This window comes from Taudactylus pleione, unplaced genomic scaffold, assembly GCF_031769625.1.
Source record: "Taudactylus pleione unplaced genomic scaffold, aTauple2 ptg000391l, whole genome shotgun sequence".
Lineage (NCBI taxonomy): Eukaryota > Metazoa > Chordata > Amphibia > Anura > Myobatrachidae > Taudactylus > Taudactylus pleione.
In genome coordinates, this window is record NW_028284792.1 from 6,543,479 (window position 1) to 6,561,678 (window position 18,200).

Consider the following 18,200-nt stretch of genomic DNA (forward strand, 5'->3'; position numbering starts at 1 on the left):
CTTCCCCACAGTTTGGGAAGTTCCACCGTGACTCAAACTCCTGAGCTATACTATACTTTGCCATTCCTCCACAGATAAAGGGAACTAGAATGAAAAAAGACAAAAAATGGTTAATACGTGTATTTTACCTTTAACTCCAGATCTGGCCAGCAAAAACCATGAAGGGTGCAGCAAAAAATACTTGGGGGCATACAGTGGTGGCCAGCAGCATACACCATAAGGGGAGCAGCAATTTACATTTAGGGGGCATACAGTGGTGGCCAGCTGCATATACCATAAGGGGGACAGCTAATAACATTTGGGGGGGCAGCAACATATTACATTGTGGGACATCAAACATGTTCTTATCTTGAAGTACTGCTGCTTGAGGACAGTGAATATAACTTTGCAGGTGTCCAGGATGATGAGGCCCAAAACTTGCGGTGAGATGAGGGAGCCAAACTTGAGGTTAGCGAGAGATCTGCCAGTCGCCAGGAAGCACAGGGTAGCAATAAGCCTCTCCTCAGCAGATATGGCCCTCCATAGCCTGGTATACTTCCTCTGGATGTAGGGCATCACCAGATGTGAACCCCAGAGTGTTAGGGATCTGCTCGACGAGGTGACCTTGACATAGGTGGGCAGGACCGTATCATTGGCCAATGATATGTTAACTACCTCTGATATGATATATAATTACAATATACATTTAAATTTGAACAGTAATGATCACATAGTGCATCTGCAATTTCTTTTCCTGTGCACATCACCAGACTCAGCAAATCCTGGAATGTGTTGTAGCAGTAAGGATTATATTCACGGATCTCCATAAGGAGTGGCATGTGAGAGAAAGAATCCCTCTGCATCAGCCACTACTTCATCCAGCATGAGCAAATCCTTCCCTGATTCTAGGACCTCTCACTATCAGCACAACTCCAGCATATGTTGTCATCAGTCGATAGCAAAAGAGAAAATAGACACACTTTGTTAAGGCAAGCCAAACATGAGTATAGTACATAAATTGCATATGTTTGTCTCCTAAATTTCTCAATTGCTTTGTAACTTCACATCCTATATTTACAACGTGTTGATTGAATAAAGCTAAAGTAATCCTGACCAACATATTAAAAAACAATAGGTAAAAATGTACAGATGTGTCCTCATACACCAAACCTCAATATTCCATACGATGTGAGATGTCTGGGGCGACTAAGCAGTGCCGATCGGTGTAGCATACTGCCCTTTTCTTTAAATTTTAGTCTTATTTGCATCGCAGACATGGTGAAACACCACTCACAGTGTCCTAGAGATGCTGGGCTGTGACTTTCACTACACAGAAGTTTGTTTTAAACATGTATAAAGTCGCAGATGGAGCACACATGCCTACTTTTGAGGGATACTGTGAAAGCAACATCTATGAGCGTGGCGGTAAAGTGGACGTGTACTGCTACATCTGAGAGTCGTGTCATAAATTTGGCTTATGGTGCATACACATGGGACGATTGACAACGATATCGTTGTACGATCTCCCGGGTGTGCTGGAAGTTCGATATCGAATATCCAGCACACCATGTACCCACCAACGATGGCCAATGACCCGCAATCGTACCTCGTCGATATCGACCAGGTTGACCTGCATGCATGGGCGATGGACATTATCATTATTGTCCATACGTTCCCGCGCATCGCAGGTCTTTGCCCACCAAAAAATGCACTATATGAACGATAACGAAAGGATCGATATCATTAGCGTTCATATTGTCCATTTTATTCATGCCGTGTGTATACACTATTACATCCAAATGTAAATAAGCCCAAAGCAGTTAGCAAGATCTACTTGTTGATGAAAACACAGTGATACTTTTCAGAAAATTCATGTAGCCATAGGGATGATTGTGCCTTATAGCCATTGCAGGGAAATTATACTAATGATCCCATTTGAATGTATATATATATCTGCCTTTTTTATATAATAGCTTCATAATGGGGGAAGGTGCAATCAGGGAGATTTCTAGACTCTTCAGGGAGTCGGGGAGATTGCTACTATTTCAGGGAGTCTCACTGACAATCAAGGAGAGTTGGCAAGTATGAGATGATGAAGTTCAACAGAACTTGGCATAAAAATAAGTCACGGCCACTGCATTGTAGCACTTCATATACAGATTAAGACTCCTTCACACACAGATGTACAAATGTCACACATTAAATTGTTCAGTGCAATCTAGCAAAGTAGTTGTCTCATCAAGTTGTTCTATTAGTGAGAATAAGAGGCACATTTTGAGCTAATAAGACTCTTTGTGCGGTAGAGTCTCATGGGACCTGGTGCGCCAAGATTGTCTGTTTGGAGCGACTGTGGCAATGGTGTATGAGGACACATCTGTAGGATGGATAGGGACAATAGAAGGTTTCAAAGAGACATTAAATTGTTAATAATAATAATAATAATAATAATAATAATAATAATGATAATATAATAAATAATTGTAATAAAAAAATAAATTATACTTATATTCTGTTGCATAGTAAACTATTTATACAGCTGTTTGTTACACAAATGTAGCAGAAAGCGCATGGTAAATAAGAAATCATGCCAAGGGCAAGGGCTCGATTCTACTATTTTGAGATGGTGATAACAGGACAGAATCATTTACACCATGCTGCCCTGTGCCCCTATTATATACAGCCACTGTGAATGCAACAAGAGAATACAATTCTAATGGTTAGCGCAATTGCTGATAACTTTCGTTCAAGGTCATGTTGACCATCTAGAAAATAGTTTTCTTAGCATCATCTGATTATGAAGGATATTTTTTAAACCAACTATCCACTTCCACTGTGTATTATACGTTTCATCCATCCAAATCAAATCGTGTCATTCTACCTACACTGAGTCTTCCATCACAGCACTATCTGGCCTCTTATTTAAAGGTTTTATTAGATCTTTAAAAAGAAAATGTTAAATCACTTTAATCCCAGACCTACTGAACAATGATAATCCATTAAGTCAGCAGAACCCTGTATAAATTCAGCCCGTTGTAATAGTCTGTTAAAACAAACACTCATAGACAAGTAGAACATGTTAAAACATGGATAACCTCTTTTATTAGCATACATGTTCTAAACGTATTACACAAATAATTAATTAAATGCTTTACTGCTTGGAGTTTAATTTACAGATCATTATTAAGTGATGTTCTAGCCTCATCGTTGCCGCGATGCGCCTGCACGTGCGCACACATCGCAGCATATTGCAGCAGTCACCAGGCTGCAAGCGCTCGCAGCCAGCGATTACCCCATTGAAGTCTATGGTGTGTGCATGCATGCGCACGCCATAGATGCGGGCATGCTAGTGCGCCAACCATACCGCAATGCACTTGCAACGCGGCATAGATGAGCTTGGCTACATCTGTATAATGTTAATTTAATAGAACATCATGACAGAACCCATGCAAGATGTAAGAATACTCTAAACACTGCGCTGTCATTTATTGCCCCAGTTGTTAGAGACATACAATAGTTATAAACATATGACATATTTTTCAAATTATGCAGGCTATGGGTTATTGTTTTTATATAACTAAAGAACTACAAGGCTTAGAATGGGATGGGTTGGGAACCCTAACCCTAACCCCACTATTTACCTGATGGCGGCGCCGGGATTCTGACAGGTGTCGGGATTCCGGCACCGATATTCTAAGTGCCGGCATCCCACACACAGGGATATTGACCACATCCCACAACAATACCAGACTGCACTGCTACACCAACACAACATTTTCTTATACAGGGGTAGAAAAGTGCTTCCCCACTAGCATAATTTGAGTAATGGCCCTGTCCCCCTACTACCAAAAGAGCAGCCTGGGAGCCTTTTCTGAGAATTTGCTGGATAAGTGAATGCTCAGAATAGGCCTCCACTGTGGTTTTTTGAAAGCATTGTTCAACCATGTGTTCTATTCCCTTAAATGTGAAAGTATCTAATGGTAAGTTTTGGCAATCTTTAAAGTGTCTTGGTACACTATGATTATTTATTTTCCCCTTAATAATTGCATGTTCTAATATTTTCATTTTGAATAGCTTTTCCTTTTCCTATTTTTTTTACAACCACACTTAGTCATAAAAATAATTAAAGATTTCTGTCAATTTATCAAACTTTTAATATATCTCTCATTACAATTTCCAGCATCAAAGAACTTATTTGTATATTTTACATTAGGAACATAGGAACAATTCTTTAGGTCTCACTAACAAATTAACACTAAATTTATTAGAAGCTACGAAGTGATTTGGTGCTAAAGTGCTTTTTAATGTCCTAACTCTCCTAAAGAATGTTTGAGGCCTATAAGAGCATCTCCATGAGTATTTAATCTAGTTTCCAATTTTGTGCAATATCGTTTAAATTCAGTAATTTGTGAGAAAGGAATCTGACATCTGTCACATGTAAATAATGTAATTACTGCTATCAGTTTTCTTTATATACAGTATGTACAAGTAATAATTGTCTCATTCTCTTCCTATTGGCTGTATCTAAACCTATATCTAATAAGTTAACTTCTGACTCCTGAAATTTAGAGGTAACATTTAAATTAAATAATTTACACTGATATACTCTATAAATTTCTTGAATTGTGCAGCTGATCTCTCCCATACTGTAAGTATATCATCAATGAAGCATTTCAACAACTTATCTTTAAAGGGATTTTCATTGTAGATATGTTTCTTTCCACTGGTTCATACAAACTTGTGAAACAGCATGCAAAAGGTATGCCCATTGCAGTTCCATAACTTGTTTTGAACAATATTCTTTGGAATATTGTTTAGGATATAGCTCATATATTCTGCAATAGTTTTTTTTATTTAATACTTATTTCAGATTCTCCTCCAAATAAAATCCCACTGCCTGAATGCCCATAGCATGTGTAATACAGGAATACAGTCACTCAGTGTCCACTGTACACCATTTGAAATTGGATTTCCACTTAAATTTATCAAATATTTACAAGTGGTAATATTTTGCATATTCGGTATATCCACACTTGTTATTCCAAATTCAATGTATTCATTATATTGTGCCCTTGTGGCCTATATTATGTGGATCAAACCACTAGGTATTTTGCTAAATGGATGGCTCTCCAAGACTTGGCGATATGCTCAGCGCTGAAAGGAAATGAAGTTGACCATCCATTAGCTTAGCTAAACATTTCATACCATAGCTAGTAAAAATGCAAAATAATTTATCATATACCTATATTTATTAGGGGAGGTTATAGAGCAGGGAAACATCTTGAGGCTTAATGGATCTTTGAGCTTAATACCCTGTCCTATATGGGCACTAACAAATAAATTACATGGAATTCACTTATGTAACCGTACAAGACTTTATACTAGTTTTCTTATTTATTAGTATTTGTATATGATATTTGTAATGTATGATTTCATTTATACAGCTGTTATCACTTCTATTATTTGGATCTTATTCCCAGTGTCTTCCTATCTTATAAGTGCCCTGTTTTCCTTTATTTAATGTGTTCGTTTGACATCTGGAGAACTGTATAATTACCCCTCTACTTCTTGAAGGGAGAGACATCCACATAGACTTGTTTATATTTGCACCATCACTTTCATTAGCACTGTCATTTTTAAGAGGTGAAGTTGTGACTGTCTATAGACATCACAGAGTTTATGGATCATCTTGGTGATGGTATAGTCATAACGACGACCAAGGTGGGCACTTTTCCAGCCAGTCCAGAGTTTCCCACCTTGCTTGAATATGTTATTTAAGCTATGCCAGCTTCATTGTGTACAGTATGTTTGATTTCTTACAGTATGCTGTCCTGAAGCCATGAAACATTGAACTGCCATTTGTAAACACTCCCTTGGCATACCCGGTATTTATGTATTGAACTTTGAAAGCTGTCATTATTGTGGAATAAAGGCACATTTTTTTCTGCATAAAAAGCCAGCAAATGCCACCTTTTGTTTTCTGGAGGACATCAGCACATTATATATTGAGAAAGGAGTTGTATTCTCCAAAACTTCATTGCTGAGCCTTCACTATATTTAAGATACATTTTCATCAAGCTATTTTTGTAAGCATTCCTTGCTTAAAAGGATGGACATCATACAGTATAATGCCCATTTTATAATGAAAACTGCCAAATAAACTAGGTAGTTTCCAGACTGAATTTGTAATATTTAAAAAATTGCTAGCTCAAAAACAGAATTAAATGCTTTCAGTCATCTCCCTCTACATATCTTTACTTTTGATTTTCAGATAAATCAGGACATAAATGATAAAAATCAGTCTGTATTGTGTTCATGCTTCTGTGACCAGAATTCATAAAAACAAAAAAAGCACCTTAGCGGTGCAAGTCTGGTTTTACTAAGACAGGAGCCTCAACAGAAAAATTAAGAAAAATATGTTAATGATTACTGACTGCTCCAAACCACAAAAATATTGTTTAAACATTTTATACTATATACAGGACATACTATAAATATTTGACTTACTATTTTTATATCTTTTTTTATAAACTATAGCTTTTTATAATTTGTATTTTTTCTTTTAAAAATATTATAAATATGGTAATTATTTAGAACATATTGATCTTTCAAACTTACTGCCACTTTACTAAAAGACAGAATAATAATGATGGTTTATTTGAGAAGACTGAAACAGTGAGTAAAATACAATTAAAATCCATTTCAGGCATGGAAATAAATTGGGATGGTTACAGGAAACAAATGCTGGTCAGGCCAAACTTGTTTGTACAGATACGGGCACACTTAAAGACAGAGCTGTAACTAGACATTTTGGTGGCCTTTACCAGAAAAGCATGGGTGCCCCCCCATATTGTAAACAAGGACACTGCATGTCACAGGCGCACATACAAAAAAAGGTGTGGTCTCATAGGGAAAGGGTGTGGTAAAGTAGTGCCCCTTATTCACATTACACTTGTCAAAGACTAATTTACATAATTCCATATTTACATAGGCTTTATGCTGTATAATCAAGCAGTTCATGAGATGTAATAGGGCATTTGTACGTCCATTTTGTTTCTCTGTCCAAACTCACATTTAAATGGAAATTAGTGTGTGTCTTTAAGGCCGCTAACCCAAGGAAAACTGTTTATCTAACACAGTGAACAAGAGCATGCCAATATATGTATCCTTGTGTTGAGAACAACACTCAGACTAAATATGGGGATGCAGCAAGCAATGAGTATCTCTTAAAAGAATTCAGTTTCGATTCTGATTGCCAAGGAGGAGCTAGCAAGAACAAGCTTTGTCTATCTGATGATGTCAGTGGGTGTATAAGGGGGGCGTATTACTTAAATATTGTAATAATGTATAAGTACTGTATGATAATGTCAATCTGGGTTGTTTTGCTGCATCAACCCTGGGAGAATATGTCCCAGTTAAAAGGGCTAGATCTATTTATTTAATTAATTAATAAAATGACAAATTCTTAAGTATACTGGATTGGAGTATATTACTTATTATGGAACAACACCTGGTTAAAGGTAACTTAAACAGCAGGAGGCACTTGCTTATGGCTTTACGACATCCATCGTCCCAAATGGACCTGTCAGGTTTCCTCACTACCTGAACAATGGGAGAGGAGTGGCTGTACCTGCTGTCTGGCCAGCAGCTGGGACATCCAATCTCCAAAATCTTTGTGAGTATCAGAATTAATTATATATATACATCATGTGTATATATATGTATATTTCTGTGCTCCGAGATATTATGTAAGAACGAGAGGAAATGGGTGACCAGGTGACAAGGGGGTGTAGCTAAAGTTGAACTCAGAGATTATTTTATATTGTGTGTTGTTGCATTTAAGTAATATTGCTAAAAGTAGAGTTAACTGTATTAAGACGCTTTAATAATTTTAGATTGTGGACTGATCACCCACAAATCAAGGTTTATTTAATATTTGTGTAGTGAAGAATATAGGAATCATGAATATATGAAATGTGGAGATGTACCTGTTTTTCGACAGACAGATGTGTCGCAAGAGGTAGTACAAATCAGTGATTGTATTTGCTTGGAGAAAAACAGGTGATCATAGGAAGCTTATTCTGACTATGTGCGTTCCTATGGTGAGTGTTAAAATGAGAGATGATAAAATATGTATTCCAGTGGATGGAAATAAAAAGCGTAGCGTAAAGTGTGAATTTGTAATGTTTACATGATTGGTATAAGTAATTCTAAATTAAATGCAGAGATCAGCCCGGGCGCTTGCATAATTCATGTCCTTAAACTCTACACTTTCTTAAACAAATGTATGTTGTTGGGAACACAATGGCAGGCTGCAGCTGCTATTGCTATTTCTATAATTGTGTCAGTAATGTTTAAAAACATTCTTAAAATCTTTAAAATAGTGTTTAGTATCTGTGGAACAAAACGCTGTCATAGTATCTGAAAAAGTACAGGCAGAGTTTACGTCATTGGTGCCAAGAGGAAAAAAGTGCTTATAAGTTCAGAATGTCCCAGACAAAAGACAGAGTTTACAAAAGGAAAAAGCTGTAAATACTGTAGATGAATAGAAATTTGTTATATTATCATTGGTACATAAACCAATAGAGAAAGTTGTGTCTGGGGCCAGACGCTGATGTGGCTAGTTGCAGTTTCTGAATGTAGCGATTCCCTCCACCGTATAGCCTCCAATGCATTCCATGCACTAAGTGCACTTTTTCAATGATAGCTGAAGTGTATAGAAGGCTTCCTTATATACTAAAAAAAATTTTTGTTCCAGGTTAAAAGACCGGAAGTGAAGGCTGGAAATTAATAACAATGGTTGTAGCCATGTGCTGTAGAAGCCATCTTATTATAAAAAAATAAATATCCAATTAAAAAAATAAATAGGTGCCACTTATAAAATATATGCAAATTGTTAGAATAATATCTAATGAATGCGAAGGGAAAAAGCTGTAGAAATAGGAAAAAAGGGATTTTTATAAAAGCGCATTCAATTCAATGTTGATATTTAATCCACGGGGTTTTAGCATCTTTAATTCAAAAATCCAATTGATTTCATTTCTTCATTTCTTTTCAATCTGTTAACTATATCTCCACCTCTTCAGTTACGGTGTATCTTTGGATGGCCATAAATGTTATGCCTGAAGTGTTTCTGTTATGTGCTTCTCGAAAATTATTGGAAACACTATGTGTTGTGAGTCTGTATATTATATATATATATATTCTGCTAGTCTTATTTTAATTTTTCTCTTTGCTTGACCAATGTACTGAAGCCCAAATGGACATTCCAATATGTAAATTACTTCTTCCATTACACATGTCATATATTCCTTGATCTGATAAGTTTTGCCTATATTGTTTGATTTGAACTCATGTTGTCTTTGTGGTCAATTTGCCATGGTTTCTGCATGCTTTACAATTTAAGCAATAATGATAACCCTTACTCATTTTTTGATGATACAGTACATTGATCTCAGCTGTAAGAAACTTTTGATTAGTTCCTGTCTGATGTTTTTCGCTCGCCTGTAAATGATGCGTGGATTGTCTGAGACTGAATGTTTTAAATCTTCATTGAGTTTCAGAATGTGCCAATGTCTTCTCATCAGAGTTTCTTTTCTTCTATTTTGGTTTATATTGAATCAATTCACTTCTTTCCATTTTTCCACTTTTCCTAATTGCCTTGTCAGATCTTTCTCTTTGTAACTTTTCTGGACCAAGTTTGTCCTCATTTCTTCACTCTGCTGTTTGAAAATGTCATTTTCAGTGCAATTTCATTTCATACTTCTAAATTGACCAGCCGGTATGTTGCTAATCCAAATATGGTAGTGACTGAGTGAAACTGGTAATATGTTGTTGCTGTTCACCTCTTTTATGTGTGTTTTTGTTTGCACTTGATTATTATTGATGTAAATTTCAAGGTCAAGGAATTTTACTGTATTTTTACTGGTGGATTTGTAAACTCTAAATTGATAGTGTTGCTATTCATATAACATAGGAATCTTTGCAGATCATGATTTGATCCATCCCAGACAAAGAAGACATCATCGATGTACCTTTTTCAGCAGATAATGTTGTTCTTACTGTATATACATTGTTATTCCAGATACATTCATCCTCCTATCTTGACACAAATAAATTCACATAACTAGGTGCAAAGTAAGTGCCCATGGCAGTGCTGCATTTTTGAAGATACAAACTGCGGTCATACCAGAAATGTTTTAATCTAAAATCAATATTTGCCATAATTAAATTTATTTGCTGGTTTAGGATGTCCATAAGGGTGGAAAGATAGTGACAGGTGTATTCACAGCCTACGTTGTGTGCTATGCATTTGTACATTCACTTGACATTGCTTGTACAAAGTGTGTAGCTTTCTTTCCAGGGAAAGTTGTTCAATACTTGTAAGATACTTACGCTGTCCTTCAGATGGCTCCTATGCTGAGATATGAGCATCTGCAAAAATAAATCTTTATATATTTCAATAATAAATTTGCTGTAATTGAATTCCAACCCAATATTATCAGCTGACCCAGAGGATTATGGCAGTCCTTGTGGAACTTTGGGAGAAAATAGAATGCTTCACTTTTTGGGTACTTCTTCATTTTAAAATCATATTATTTTCTATTGATCTCCATGGCTAATTCTTCACAGGTTTGCAAAATTATTTGAAAACTTCCTTGGTTGGGTCATTGGATAATAATTCAAGTATCTGTGCCTGAAAGTAGGCATTCTACTTCTAAAATGTATTTCTCTTCCTCCATTATCCCTACCCCTCCACCTTTATCAGCCGGCTTAATGATAATTGTAGTGTCTTCTTTCAAGTCTTTTAGTTCTTTTTTCTCTGCCTCCGATATATTATATTTGGTTCTCGGTTTAACAGGACACTTGACAATGTCTTGTGTAATTAAATTCTGGAAAGTCTCAATTTGAGGTCCTTTGCAATGGGCAGGATTGAAAGTTGAAGGAAGTTTAAAATCATTTATGTCTGAATTGTACTGTTGTGGCTCTTGTCATTGGATTTTGCATAGTATTTTTTAACATATAATTTTCTCACAAATTTGGAACATCGATATATAAACTGAATTTGTTTATATTAGTAATATTAGTAATACTGAAGTTTCTGCTTGTGTGAGAATTTTCTTGCTTAAATTAAAGATGGTTGTTGTAGATTCTTTTAATGTGTTCTTCTTATTGACATAAGAGAAAATCATGTGTACACCAGGTCACAATTTACCAGCACTTTTGTTATAATGATACCTTCCCTGTAGTACAAATGAACAAGGCTAAGTGCTTCTTAATTTGTTTTAGTTGTGTTACTATTATGTGCATTATTTAATAAATTTATTCTAAATAACTGAGTACAAGTATGAATGCATGCACACAGGAACAATAGTTTTTTGAACATGATGATGATTTTTTTATATTCAGGAAACAAAAGAAAAATCATTAAAAGCATTGTAAGCAGATCAACAATATAGTTTCATAAATCATAAAATACTGTGGGTGATAATGGTTTTGTTGCAAATACGAATTCTGACAAAATCATTTGTGTGTATGTGTATGACAGATGTCATGCATATGAGCTATAACAATGTTAAAATCAACAGAATTAAATTACAGTATTTGCAGATGGACAATATATTGCTGATGCTGGAGCACAGTTAGAGTTCCAGAAGGACACTATTTAATTTGGAGTAGTCAATTCTGCACTGACTGGCAGTGATAACTGAAGGGAATACATTCAATAGCAGAGCTGCTGGAAAGTTAAATCTGTGCTACCGCTAGGTCTTGAGTACATTTTATCCCTTCACATATGGTCTGATTCAAAAAGGGCAGGATTCCAGTTTGACAAGCTTTCATTTCAATTGAAAAGCTTTCTAGACACCAGCTTCAATTTATTATGAATATTAACAGATAGTTCTATAGTGCACACATATTATGCAGCGCCTTTACAGAGAATATTTAATCATTTACATCAGTCCCTACTCCAATAAATAATATATTCCTCATCACATGGACACACATACACATTAGGGTTATTTTTCAGTTTTATTTTTTGGCAGAATGCTAACCACTATGCAACTGTGCTGCCCAGTGCCCATGCTTATACCTTTAATAATGTTCTAGTTTTCTGTTATATTAAAATACATTTATAAGAAGACATTTTCTGCAGATTACGAAGAGAACACTACTGAATTATAACTTAATGTATTAGTAAAATGGAATAACCGGTAAGGGCCTGATTCAGCAGCGATGATTACACATGCTATCAGCCGATTGTTGCATTCTGCAAAGTACAGTTTACACAATTTGGAGTCCAGTATATAAAAGACTGGACACAGAATTGTAACAAATTATGGGTAATTATAGCCATAAATTCTATGGAATTATTTGAATGTTGAAATATAAATTGCTGACTGTGCTTTCAGCTTCCATACAGCCATTTTACATGTGACTCCTTTTGATACTAATTTAGATACTAAAAAGTATGTTACTTTGTATTGATTTGTTAGGTCACTGAATAAAGTGTAGCATGTTCTTATGCTGAATGTTACCTTATCATCAGGCTGCTACTCATTATCTGTGATATAGTCTGCTGCTATTTATGTTTATTCATGTATTTATATTCTTTCTTTTAAGAAATTATTCTTATGTACATGTTTTATTGTTCTGACCGAGACACACCAGTGCAGTATACCCTCCTACTGTGTTATATATTTGTTGTGAGGTTGGCATACCTTTTTTTACTGCAGTAGGGTGCCTTGAACTAAACAGATCCGCACTGGTCTAGTCATCTTTACAATTTTAGCATAATTTCTTATACCCAAATTCAGTTATTTTGAATATATTCTGTTTGAGATGTGTTACAACATTGGGGAAATCAGGAGATCTATATACCTTCCAGGTGTGTCTTCTTTTCCTGTCCTGCTTCAGGAGGAAAGATGGTGTAACCCCCTGGTGTGTGCTGCCATGGACTAGTCAAGAAAAGACAATTATCAAATGCATTGCATTGAATTGTATATTTCCTTCCTCCTCATGACATCACACATGAGAGGAGAATTATATCCACATGCAAGATCATACATCTATAAAATAAATAACCTAGTTACTGTACCATGACACTTAGACGAAGGACAGGTAAAGAAATCATAGGAAGGAATCATAGGAACGAAGGACAGGTAAAGAAATCATGTCCTGACTCAGCAGGAAGGGTAGATTATCCCCATGGTGCGTTGTCATGTTGAAGGAAGAAGAAAATATATTTTAATGGTAGGGAGGTCCACTAAATATTTCCTATTCATCATTGTCATCATTTATTTGTAAGATGCCAAATAACTGCAGCATCGCCAGTAAGAGTTACAAAACATACACACTACAGTCAGCACAGACGAGTATGACAAAGAGGGTGCAGACCTGAGACAAAGGGTAAAGAGGGTCCTGCTCATGAGAAATTAGTCTTTTGAATTGCTTTCAAAAAGCAAAGAATCAAAGCTTCATTCAAAATAAACTGTATATTACATCTGATGAAGATTGACAATGCTTTGATTGGAGTCAAGTGGTATCATGTAAACCTCTCATTTATTAAACACTGCGTGTGTGACTTTATTAAATCTCTATGTTTGTGGATTATTAGCAGTCAGTTATGCGATTTTGCCACAGGAACAGTTCATTGCTGCTCCGGTGGTTTACCTCTGTGTGTTCGACTTTATAGCGACTTCTTACACAAGATCAGAGATGCTTCAATACAAGTCCCTGCGGCTACGACATTTGCATGCTGTATTTTTTTTCACTGTTGCTGCATACTACTATATACATTTACTCAATTTCTATTTTGCAATGATGTGCATAAAAGTGCATAGATTATGTTGTAATTATTTATTCAATGTTTTTGTTTTTTTACAAAGTACAGTACTGTAGTGAGAGTTTTTTCCACTTTTGTTCTAATGTTGTATATTTTCATTCAGTCCATCCCCCAGGACATTAGTCATTTCACCATGGCAGTGGAGCAGGCAACCTCTTACACATTCTTCCAAAGAGAAATTCAACCATCCCCCACAGTATACAGTTAATAGGAGAACAAATTACATAAAACTTCTATTGCTATCCATTGAAAAGCATGGATATCCTTAAAACCTGGACTGTAATGGCAGAGTTTGGGAACCTCTGCAGTAAGAGATGTACATACTGCACAGTATCTATATACAACTTAGTGCCTTGATTATCAATAGTTCACTTGCAGAACAATCTAAAATTAACACTTAAAAATATACTGTATATAATATAATATTGATAACAAAATCAAATTCAAAATTATTCTACAATACACCTGTCCTTAACGGGAATTGAACCCCAGTTAAGCACTATGTAAAGCATTGACCACATCACTAACCCAGTGCAGCCACCTACTATATTCAGGTGCTGGATACCCCCCTTCTGATGCCATTTTCTATAATAAAATATTTGTCCTCTCCCACCCCTGTGCATTGATTATTCTCAATGTTATTGCATAGGGGTCTATACCTATACTTCACTTGTGTGAAAAGCTTGCGCTTTGAATAAAGCTTCTGTCTCTGCACCATTATTGCAAGCAACTAGATAGTGTACTGTAAGCTGCTAGTGGCAAAGTAAGCAGTCAATTAGAGTACAAGTCTCAACATAAAAACATCTCATTAAACACTGCATGTACAACTTTATTCAATCTCTTTGTTTGCGGATTATTAGCAGTCGGTTGTGCGACTTTGCCTCAGGAACAGTTCACTGCTGTCTGGTGGTTTACATCTGCATGAGCGACTTTATAGCGATTTCTTACACAAGCAGGGTATCTGAGATGCTTTAATACATATACCTGTGGCTGCGACATTTGCTTAATGTATTTTTTTACACTGTACGTGACTGGCCCATCTGTCAGGGCTTGCTAAACTATAGTGCCACCTCCATCCACTGCTATTGTATTCAGTTCTGTCGTTTTATCAGTGGAGCACTGGCCACTCAGCAGTTAAGCTGTGTATTACATGCCTCGACTAAGTGCTTAAAGTGGTCCTAGAGATGTAGTGCTTTCTCAAAAAAGGGACACTGCGTGTGCTGAAAAATGGGCATTGCCTGTAGCAGTGCCCCATGTAGTAGTGCCCCCTGTAGTAATGCCCCCTGTAGTAGTGGCCCTGTAGTATTGCCCCCAGTAGTAATGCCCCCAGTAGTATTGCCCCTTGTAGTAGTAATGCCCCCTGTAGTAGTAAGGCCCTCAATAGTAATGCCGCCTGCAGTAATTCCCATAGTAGAAGTAATGTCCGTGTATTAATGCCCCTAATAGAAATATCCCCTGCAGTAGTGTCCCCAATGGTAATGTCCCCTGCAGTAATGCCCCCAATAGTAATGCCCCCTGTAGAAGTAATGCCCCCCTGTAGAAATCCCCCAACAGTAATGTCCCCTATAGTAATGCCCCATGCAGTAATGCCCCCTGTAATAGTTCCCCCAATAGTAATGCCCCCTGCAGTAATTCCCCCTGTAATAGTGCCCCCAATAGTAATGCCTCCTGCAGTAATGCCCCCTGTAATAGTGCCATGCACACACACAAAAAAAAAAAAAACACGATTCTCACCTTTAGCCCCGCTCCTGCATCCGCTGCCATCCGGTCTGCCTGGCTGCTCTTCAGAACTATGGGAGAGATGTCATGACGTCTCTACCATAGTGGCGGTGGGGGGAGCCATAATCCGAAGCTCAGAAGTGAGCTCCAGCCTACGGCTGCCACTGATGCTGTGACGAAAGAGCCGGGCGCCCGTTAGTAACAAATCCTTATAGGGCGCCCGGCAAATGGAGCCTCCCTATGGCGTCGGGCTGAGGTGGGCCGGAGGAGATGGAACTGGTTCCGTCTGAGAAAAAAAGAAATGACGGAACGCAGTTCTGCCCCATTCCGGCCCACTTTAACCTCTTATGATGCGATCAGAGCAAAGACGAGCAAGGACACATTCTGTATGGTGGGTACACACTTTCCGATATATATTTGATTTTATTGCTGCATGATTTATCACGAGTGCATCGGTGGGTTTGTACAACCGAGAGAAAAGTGAACAACATTATTCACAGACATATCAGGTCAAACCTGCAGCACAGCCAATGTGGTATATCTGAAAGATACATTGGTGCATCTGCAGGTGTGTGCATTGCTGCAGGGACCAACCGCCAACACTGATATCTCAACTGGGTAGGCAAATTTAAATGCTCACCCAGTTGTGATGTCAGCCCATCAAGCGGTTGGTTGGTAAGTGTGTATAGCTTACCAATTGGCCGCTCTGGTGGCAGATCGGTCTGCTGACCGATCCGTCATCAAAGTGTGTACCCGACTTTAAAAGCCGATTGGTTGCTTTTGGAAATTACTCCATTTTAACTACTGTTTCTCTAAGTGCTGATATATCACCCTCCTATATCTTGGTTTGGAGATGTGAAAAAAAGGAATATCTTTTGGACAAGCCTATAATAGTTGTATTTGGGGAATGCTTTTTTAATAAACAGATAAGTACAACCACATTCATGCAAATATTACAGTACTTCTCATAGGCAAACGCAGGGGGGGTTTCCGTCTTCCTGGAAACCCCCCTCCCCATCCCACACCATTACCACAATAGAAATAGTAATAAAATAGAATTTTACTAGTGCAGTATGTTCTTTTTAGTATCACAAATTAAATAATTAGCACCACCTGTGGATCTTTTCACATGTATCAGCCAGTAATAAATAACCTGTGCAACAACTAGAAGATCTGGAAAACATTCACTGTTAGGGACGTGCTGCTATAGAGCCCAATATGTACATATATGTCCAGGGCAGTGCTAGGTTATTCTGCTGCTCCCCCAGGCTCCCGGACTTGCTCTAATGCATGATGCTTACATCTAAAATAAAACCATTCAGCTCAGGCAGGATGGCCCTACTGCCGCATTTAATGGATTACTGTGATTGCTGGTCCTCTATATGCTGGAATTATGACACACAATATACTTTGTATGACGCATATTAAAGCTGGTTAAGTGCTAATTCTACCCTCTTCATGGACTGGCGACACTCACTCTAAAATCAGGCATTTGGAAACTCCCCTCTAGAAATCCTGCATTTGCCACTGCTTCTTTTAGTTTCATGCAATTGTTAAGTTTCTGTAGGGATTAAAATATTGTCATCGTTGTTTAGAAGACCCAATAGCATGTCTATGTAATAGTAGAGTTATACAGTAATTGCATTGCTGTGGTGAGTACTCGTTATCTTTGCCCTACGCTCTGAAACACATTCTAAATCGACAAGCCTTGCCCTTTGCCAATTATACTACTGCCTGATTGCTAAAAAAAAATTCTGAGCCACAAGGAATATCATGCTAAAGAGATTTTGACAGGCTGTGAGACGATGACAGTTTCAATGTTGCAAATCCAGGACATCCAATAAATCTAGATAGTTATCTGTGGAATGTGTTGTATTGATAGCCATGTAATTGTATTATCTTGTTTGTGTGCATGATAGTGAATAAAACTGACATAAATTGGAAACTTTTTTTTATTGGTTGATTAAAACGTTGTGTCTGTTCATATAACAAACACATATATATATATATATATATATATATATATATATATATATATATATACACACACAGTATATGGAAAACTTACTCTGGGACATTTTATTTTGCATAGTCCTAATTATTACCAATTGATGAATTAATCAATATCACACAGATGAGGACCCACATTTGTAATAATAATCCACCAAGAGATCTACCTAGTCTCTTGTACTTGGGGGTCATGGGCAAGTGTGTGGGGCCTGTAAATATAGAGGCCCTCTGTATGAGCTGCACACCACAGCGCCCTCAAAGTGCTCACACATAAGGCTCATTTATCAATGTGTTTTATCATATGCATCGAGTGATACAACTCATTGCCTATGATAAATGATGCTCCAACTAAACAGCTCCCAGCTAACATTTTTACACAGATGACAGTTAGGAGCAGATTGGCTGGAGCACCATTATCATGTGCAACTAGTAAATGACTCGGTAGCGCCGAGTGTCTTTTCATGAGGCTTTTTACCCTCAAATGCCTCTTATTCGCATAGTGAATAGGATGCACAAGCAGCTTCTGCTGATTAAAATGATATGCAGCATGCCTCTATTCCGTGTGTGACTGCGGGTGTACAGTATTTGCATGCTAAACACTGCGTTACAGTATTACAGCCGCAGACACTGTAACATACTATTTTGCATGCAG

The 18,200-nt window shown here is 37.2% G+C and overlaps 1 protein-coding gene across 2 annotated transcripts in view; it reads right to left on the reverse strand.

The window, feature by feature from the left end:
• Nucleotides 1-18,200, reverse strand: part of CALN1 (calneuron 1) — a 384,359-nt gene that overhangs the window by 22,825 nt on the left and 343,334 nt on the right. The window lies entirely within an intron of this gene.